This window comes from Oculina patagonica, chromosome 5 (genome assembly GCF_052425735.1).
Source record: "Oculina patagonica isolate OP01 chromosome 5, crgOcupat, whole genome shotgun sequence".
NCBI lineage: Eukaryota > Metazoa > Cnidaria > Anthozoa > Scleractinia > Oculinidae > Oculina > Oculina patagonica.
In genome coordinates, this window is record NC_135762.1 from 24,567,732 (window position 1) to 24,576,915 (window position 9,184).

Consider the following 9,184-nt stretch of genomic DNA (forward strand, 5'->3'; position numbering starts at 1 on the left):
TTATTTGACAAGAAATGGGTAAACGAGAGTGAAAACACGACTTTGGTTCAATAATTCAGCTAAAATTTGTCTTAACTCGACAATCCATTGAACAATCTAACTTGATTTGATAAAAGGTGTCTCCCGAAATTTGACATGACACCGTAGTTCTGAAGCCCTATTCCTGTAACGAACGCTGAATGAGGGCTAATTTTAGCTCAAGTTTAACGTAAGGTACTCTAGTTTATGTGTTTTTTAACCAAAAAGACTGCATATACGGCATTTTGTTTAAATCAAGAATTCTATCAATTTAATTAAGAGTGTTTACAACTTGAAATGTGAGTCAAAATTAATACCAAGATAGACATAAGAAAACACTCGGCGGAGAGCAAAACTGTAGCGTTCTTAAAGCATGCACGTCTCAAATAAACTGAACTAAAGCATTCTACATCGACATTCGATTCAACTTTAAGCAAATCAGGCGAAATATCTGAGGAAGCGGGCATGTGTTATCTCAATTGTCAACTCCATTGTCGCGGCCGGAAATGCACACGATCGCATCGCCTCCCACTAGCGAATCACAGAGAACTATGAACTATGAGTGTTAGCTAGGCGGAGATGACGCCTAAAATTGAGGGAAAAAGAAAACTATGTACTCACATCAGCGCTTGAAGCGATTCCTTGGCTATCCAATCCGACATGTTTCTTTTAGAAATAACCGACAATGTCCCGGATGTATTTGAATGTGGTCGAGCGCGTAACGCCCGCTTCCAAACTTCAACAGTAAAAAACTAAGTCTTTAGCCACGGTAAAGTTCAAGCCAAATATCGTTATGACCGCCTTCAAATCAGCCCGTATAGTCTAGTTCCGAGTCCTAATTGATGTGGCTAAAGACCTTTGCTGTCTAAAGCAAGCTCAACATTATCTGTACCTGGCAAAACGAGCCGACCGGTTATCTGTGTTTAACCGCCTAAGGCTCGGTTTGAGGTACGATAACAGCCGACGCACAACTTGCAAATCGTAAGACTTTCACCTTCACGGGACTTAATGATGTCCTCCGGCAAACTTCCTTTAGACAGCAGAATGGAAAGCTATAGATCACAACTGTTCAACTAGTTAGCGCGCGCAACTAGAATTCAAATGAAAGAGAGGGGTTGGAGTTAGAGACTGGGCTAGACTAACCACAAGTAATTCTAGGGGGAGGGAGACGGGGGGGGGGGGGGAGACAGGGAGGGAGAAAAAAAAGTAAGATTGCATTCACTACATTAGACAGGGCGACATTTCATTGGAAGAAAGCCGAACAATTCTCCGTATCCTCAAACAAAAAAAAAAAAAACAAAAAAAAATGAAACCCCATACATTCCTTAACAGCCCGATAGCCACCTTTTATCAAATCAAGGTAGATTGTGCACAAGAATAAGTTATTTCTGTCCTAACGCAGCTCTGTAGCTCATTTCAAGCGATAATAGACCACAAAGTGAATGTAAAATCCATCAAATTGAAAAAAGAACCGATTTAATGAGCCAAAGTTGAGGAGTAATGAATTAGCTGACTTGGAGTTTCAGTAAATCAAAGCTTTAATCTTAGATGTCACCAAGCAGTAACACACACACGCAGTATGACCTTTTAAAGACCTTTAAACCTAACAGTAATCGAGTCTGCCCGCTTATTTGACAAGAAATGGGTAAACGAGAGTGAAAACACGACTTTGGTTCAATAATTCAGCTAAAATTTGTCTTAACTCGACAATCCATTGAACAATCTAACTTGATTTGATAAAAGGTGTCTCCCGAAATTTGACATGACACCGTAGTTCTGAAGCCCTATTCCTGTAACGAACGCTGAATGAGGGCTAATTTTAGCTCAAGTTTAACGTAAGGTACTCTAGTTTATGTGTTTTTTAACCAAAAAGACTGCATATACGGCATTTTGTTTAAATCAAGAATTCTATCAATTTAATTAAGAGTGTTTACAACTTGAAATGTGAGTCAAAATTAATACCAAGATAGACATAAGAAAACACTCGGCGGAGAGCAAAACTGTAGCGTTCTTAAAGCATGCACGTCTCAAATAAACTGAACTAAAGCATTCTACATCGACATTCGATTCAACTTTAAGCAAATCAGGCGAAATATCTGAGGAAGCGGGCATGTGTTATCTCAATTGTCAACTCCATTGTCGCGGCCGGAAATGCACACGATCGCATCGCCTCCCACTAGCGAATCACAGAGAACTATGAACTATGAGTGTTAGCTAGGCGGAGATGACGCCTAAAATTGAGGGAAAAAGAAAACTATGTACTCACATCAGCGCTTGAAGCGATTCCTTGGCTATCCAATCCGACATGTTTCTTTTAGAAATAACCGACAATGTCCCGGATGTATTTGAATGTGGTCGAGCGCGTAACGCCCGCTTCCAAACTTCAACAGTAAAAAACTAAGTCTTTAGCCACGGTAAAGTTCAAGCCAAATATCGTTATGACCGCCTTCAAATCAGCCCGTATAGTCTAGTTCCGAGTCCTAATTGATGTGGCTAAAGACCTTTGCTGTCTAAAGCAAGCTCAACATTATCTGTACCTGGCAAAACGAGCCGACCGGTTATCTGTGTTTAACCGCCTAAGGCTCGGTTTGAGGTACGATAACAGCCGACGCACAACTTGCAAATCGTAAGACTTTCACCTTCACGGGACTTAATGATGTCCTCCGGCAAACTTCCTTTAGACAGCAGAATGGAAAGCTATAGATCACAACTGTTCAACTAGTTAGCGCGCGCAACTAGAATTCAAATGAAAGAGAGGGGTTGGAGTTAGAGACTGGGCTAGACTAACCACAAGTAATTCTAGGGGGAGGGAGACGGGGGGGGGGGAGACAGGGAGGGAGAAAAAAAAAGTAAGATTGCATTCACTACATTAGACAGGGCGACATTTCATTGGAAGAAAGCCGAACAATTCTCCGTATCCTCAAACAAAAAAAAAAAAACAAAAAAAAATGAAACCCCATACATTCCTTAACAGCCCGATAGCCACCTTTTATCAAATCAAGGTAGATTGTGCACAAGAATAAGTTATTTCTGTCCTAACGCAGCTCTGTAGCTCATTTCAAGCGATAATAGACCACAAAGTGAATGTAAAATCCATCAAATTGAAAAAAGAACCGATTTAATGAGCCAAAGTTGAGGAGTAATGAATTAGCTGACTTGGAGTTTCAGTAAATCAAAGCTTTAATCTTAGATGTCACCAAGCAGTAACACACACACGCAGTATGACCTTTTAAAGACCTTTAAACCTAACAGTAATCGAGTCTGCCCGCTTATTTGACAAGAAATGGGTAAACGAGAGTGAAAACACGACTTTGGTTCAATAATTCAGCTAAAATTTGTCTTAACTCGACAATCCATTGAACAATCTAACTTGATTTGATAAAAGGTGTCTCCCGAAATTTGACATGACACCGTAGTTCTGAAGCCCTATTCCTGTAACGAACGCTGAATGAGGGCTAATTTTAGCTCAAGTTTAACGTAAGGTACTCTAGTTTATGTGTTTTTTAACCAAAAAGACTGCATATACGGCATTTTGTTTAAATCAAGAATTCTATCAATTTAATTAAGAGTGTTTACAACTTGAAATGTGAGTCAAAATTAATACCAAGATAGACATAAGAAAACACTCGGCGGAGAGCAAAACTGTAGCGTTCTTAAAGCATGCACGTCTCAAATAAACTGAACTAAAGCATTCTACATCGACATTCGATTCAACTTTAAGCAAATCAGGCGAAATATCTGAGGAAGCGGGCATGTGTTATCTCAATTGTCAACTCCATTGTCGCGGCCGGAAATGCACACGATCGCATCGCCTCCCACTAGCGAATCACAGAGAACTATGAACTATGAGTGTTAGCTAGGCGGAGATGACGCCTAAAATTGAGGGAAAAAGAAAACTATGTACTCACATCAGCGCTTGAAGCGATTCCTTGGCTATCCAATCCGACATGTTTCTTTTAGAAATAACCGACAATGTCCCGGATGTATTTGAATGTGGTCGAGCGCGTAACGCCCGCTTCCAAACTTCAACAGTAAAAAACTAAGTCTTTAGCCACGGTAAAGTTCAAGCCAAATATCGTTATGACCGCCTTCAAATCAGCCCGTATAGTCTAGTTCCGAGTCCTAATTGATGTGGCTAAAGACCTTTGCTGTCTAAAGCAAGCTCAACATTATCTGTACCTGGCAAAACGAGCCGACCGGTTATCTGTGTTTAACCGCCTAAGGCTCGGTTTGAGGTACGATAACAGCCGACGCACAACTTGCAAATCGTAAGACTTTCACCTTCACGGGACTTAATGATGTCCTCCGGCAAACTTCCTTTAGACAGCAGAATGGAAAGCTATAGATCACAACTGTTCAACTAGTTAGCGCGCGCAACTAGAATTCAAATGAAAGAGAGGGGTTGGAGTTAGAGACTGGGCTAGACTAACCACAAGTAATTCTAGGGGGAGGGAGACGGGGGGGGGGGGGGAGACAGGGAGGGAGAAAAAAAAGTAAGATTGCATTCACTACATTAGACAGGGCGACATTTCATTGGAAGAAAGCCGAACAATTCTCCGTATCCTCAAACAAAAAAAAAAAAAACAAAAAAAAATGAAACCCCATACATTCCTTAACAGCCCGATAGCCACCTTTTATCAAATCAAGGTAGATTGTGCACAAGAATAAGTTATTTCTGTCCTAACGCAGCTCTGTAGCTCATTTCAAGCGATAATAGACCACAAAGTGAATGTAAAATCCATCAAATTGAAAAAAGAACCGATTTAATGAGCCAAAGTTGAGGAGTAATGAATTAGCTGACTTGGAGTTTCAGTAAATCAAAGCTTTAATCTTAGATGTCACCAAGCAGTAACACACACACGCAGTATGACCTTTTAAAGACCTTTAAACCTAACAGTAATCGAGTCTGCCCGCTTATTTGACAAGAAATGGGTAAACGAGAGTGAAAACACGACTTTGGTTCAATAATTCAGCTAAAATTTGTCTTAACTCGACAATCCATTGAACAATCTAACTTGATTTGATAAAAGGTGTCTCCCGAAATTTGACATGACACCGTAGTTCTGAAGCCCTATTCCTGTAACGAACGCTGAATGAGGGCTAATTTTAGCTCAAGTTTAACGTAAGGTACTCTAGTTTATGTGTTTTTTAACCAAAAAGACTGCATATACGGCATTTTGTTTAAATCAAGAATTCTATCAATTTAATTAAGAGTGTTTACAACTTGAAATGTGAGTCAAAATTAATACCAAGATAGACATAAGAAAACACTCGGCGGAGAGCAAAACTGTAGCGTTCTTAAAGCATGCACGTCTCAAATAAACTGAACTAAAGCATTCTACATCGACATTCGATTCAACTTTAAGCAAATCAGGCGAAATATCTGAGGAAGCGGGCATGTGTTATCTCAATTGTCAACTCCATTGTCGCGGCCGGAAATGCACACGATCGCATCGCCTCCCACTAGCGAATCACAGAGAACTATGAACTATGAGTGTTAGCTAGGCGGAGATGACGCCTAAAATTGAGGGAAAAAGAAAACTATGTACTCACATCAGCGCTTGAAGCGATTCCTTGGCTATCCAATCCGACATGTTTCTTTTAGAAATAACCGACAATGTCCCGGATGTATTTGAATGTGGTCGAGCGCGTAACGCCCGCTTCCAAACTTCAACAGTAAAAAACTAAGTCTTTAGCCACGGTAAAGTTCAAGCCAAATATCGTTATGACCGCCTTCAAATCAGCCCGTATAGTCTAGTTCCGAGTCCTAATTGATGTGGCTAAAGACCTTTGCTGTCTAAAGCAAGCTCAACATTATCTGTACCTGGCAAAACGAGCCGACCGGTTATCTGTGTTTAACCGCCTAAGGCTCGGTTTGAGGTACGATAACAGCCGACGCACAACTTGCAAATCGTAAGACTTTCACCTTCACGGGACTTAATGATGTCCTCCGGCAAACTTCCTTTAGACAGCAGAATGGAAAGCTATAGATCACAACTGTTCAACTAGTTAGCGCGCGCAACTAGAATTCAAATGAAAGAGAGGGGTTGGAGTTAGAGACTGGGCTAGACTAACCACAAGTAATTCTAGGGGGAGGGAGACGGGGGGGGGGGGGGAGACAGGGAGGGAGAAAAAAAAGTAAGATTGCATTCACTACATTAGACAGGGCGACATTTCATTGGAAGAAAGCCGAACAATTCTCCGTATCCTCAAACAAAAAAAAAAAAACAAAAAAAAATGAAACCCCATACATTCCTTAACAGCCCGATAGCCACCTTTTATCAAATCAAGGTAGATTGTGCACAAGAATAAGTTATTTCTGTCCTAACGCAGCTCTGTAGCTCATTTCAAGCGATAATAGACCACAAAGTGAATGTAAAATCCATCAAATTGAAAAAAGAACCGATTTAATGAGCCAAAGTTGAGGAGTAATGAATTAGCTGACTTGGAGTTTCAGTAAATCAAAGCTTTAATCTTAGATGTCACCAAGCAGTAACACACACACGCAGTATGACCTTTTAAAGACCTTTAAACCTAACAGTAATCGAGTCTGCCCGCTTATTTGACAAGAAATGGGTAAACGAGAGTGAAAACACGACTTTGGTTCAATAATTCAGCTAAAATTTGTCTTAACTCGACAATCCATTGAACAATCTAACTTGATTTGATAAAAGGTGTCTCCCGAAATTTGACATGACACCGTAGTTCTGAAGCCCTATTCCTGTAACGAACGCTGAATGAGGGCTAATTTTAGCTCAAGTTTAACGTAAGGTACTCTAGTTTATGTGTTTTTTAACCAAAAAGACTGCATATACGGCATTTTGTTTAAATCAAGAATTCTATCAATTTAATTAAGAGTGTTTACAACTTGAAATGTGAGTCAAAATTAATACCAAGATAGACATAAGAAAACACTCGGCGGAGAGCAAAACTGTAGCGTTCTTAAAGCATGCACGTCTCAAATAAACTGAACTAAAGCATTCTACATCGACATTCGATTCAACTTTAAGCAAATCAGGCGAAATATCTGAGGAAGCGGGCATGTGTTATCTCAATTGTCAACTCCATTGTCGCGGCCGGAAATGCACACGATCGCATCGCCTCCCACTAGCGAATCACAGAGAACTATGAACTATGAGTGTTAGCTAGGCGGAGATGACGCCTAAAATTGAGGGAAAAAGAAAACTATGTACTCACATCAGCGCTTGAAGCGATTCCTTGGCTATCCAATCCGACATGTTTCTTTTAGAAATAACCGACAATGTCCCGGATGTATTTGAATGTGGTCGAGCGCGTAACGCCCGCTTCCAAACTTCAACAGTAAAAAACTAAGTCTTTAGCCACGGTAAAGTTCAAGCCAAATATCGTTATGACCGCCTTCAAATCAGCCCGTATAGTCTAGTTCCGAGTCCTAATTGATGTGGCTAAAGACCTTTGCTGTCTAAAGCAAGCTCAACATTATCTGTACCTGGCAAAACGAGCCGACCGGTTATCTGTGTTTAACCGCCTAAGGCTCGGTTTGAGGTACGATAACAGCCGACGCACAACTTGCAAATCGTAAGACTTTCACCTTCACGGGACTTAATGATGTCCTCCGGCAAACTTCCTTTAGACAGCAGAATGGAAAGCTATAGATCACAACTGTTCAACTAGTTAGCGCGCGCAACTAGAATTCAAATGAAAGAGAGGGGTTGGAGTTAGAGACTGGGCTAGACTAACCACAAGTAATTCTAGGGGGAGGGAGACGGGGGGGGGGGGGGAGACAGGGAGGGAGAAAAAAAAGTAAGATTGCATTCACTACATTAGACAGGGCGACATTTCATTGGAAGAAAGCCGAACAATTCTCCGTATCCTCAAACAAAAAAAAAAAAACAAAAAAAAATGAAACCCCATACATTCCTTAACAGCCCGATAGCCACCTTTTATCAAATCAAGGTAGATTGTGCACAAGAATAAGTTATTTCTGTCCTAACGCAGCTCTGTAGCTCATTTCAAGCGATAATAGACCACAAAGTGAATGTAAAATCCATCAAATTGAAAAAAGAACCGATTTAATGAGCCAAAGTTGAGGAGTAATGAATTAGCTGACTTGGAGTTTCAGTAAATCAAAGCTTTAATCTTAGATGTCACCAAGCAGTAACACACACACGCAGTATGACCTTTTAAAGACCTTTAAACCTAACAGTAATCGAGTCTGCCCGCTTATTTGACAAGAAATGGGTAAACGAGAGTGAAAACACGACTTTGGTTCAATAATTCAGCTAAAATTTGTCTTAACTCGACAATCCATTGAACAATCTAACTTGATTTGATAAAAGGTGTCTCCCGAAATTTGACATGACACCGTAGTTCTGAAGCCCTATTCCTGTAACGAACGCTGAATGAGGGCTAATTTTAGCTCAAGTTTAACGTAAGGTACTCTAGTTTATGTGTTTTTTAACCAAAAAGACTGCATATACGGCATTTTGTTTAAATCAAGAATTCTATCAATTTAATTAAGAGTGTTTACAACTTGAAATGTGAGTCAAAATTAATACCAAGATAGACATAAGAAAACACTCGGCGGAGAGCAAAACTGTAGCGTTCTTAAAGCATGCACGTCTCAAATAAACTGAACTAAAGCATTCTACATCGACATTCGATTCAACTTTAAGCAAATCAGGCGAAATATCTGAGGAAGCGGGCATGTGTTATCTCAATTGTCAACTCCATTGTCGCGGCCGGAAATGCACACGATCGCATCGCCTCCCACTAGCGAATCACAGAGAACTATGAACTATGAGTGTTAGCTAGGCGGAGATGACGCCTAAAATTGAGGGAAAAAGAAAACTATGTACTCACATCAGCGCTTGAAGCGATTCCTTGGCTATCCAATCCGACATGTTTCTTTTAGAAATAACCGACAATGTCCCGGATGTATTTGAATGTGGTCGAGCGCGTAACGCCCGCTTCCAAACTTCAACAGTAAAAAACTAAGTCTTTAGCCACGGTAAAGTTCAAGCCAAATATCGTTATGACCGCCTTCAAATCAGCCCGTATAGTCTAGTTCCGAGTCCTAATTGATGTGGCTAAAGACCTTTGCTGTCTAAAGCAAGCTCAACATTATCTGTACCTGGCAAAACGAGCCGACCGGTTATCTGTGTTTAACCGCCTAAGGCTCGGTTTG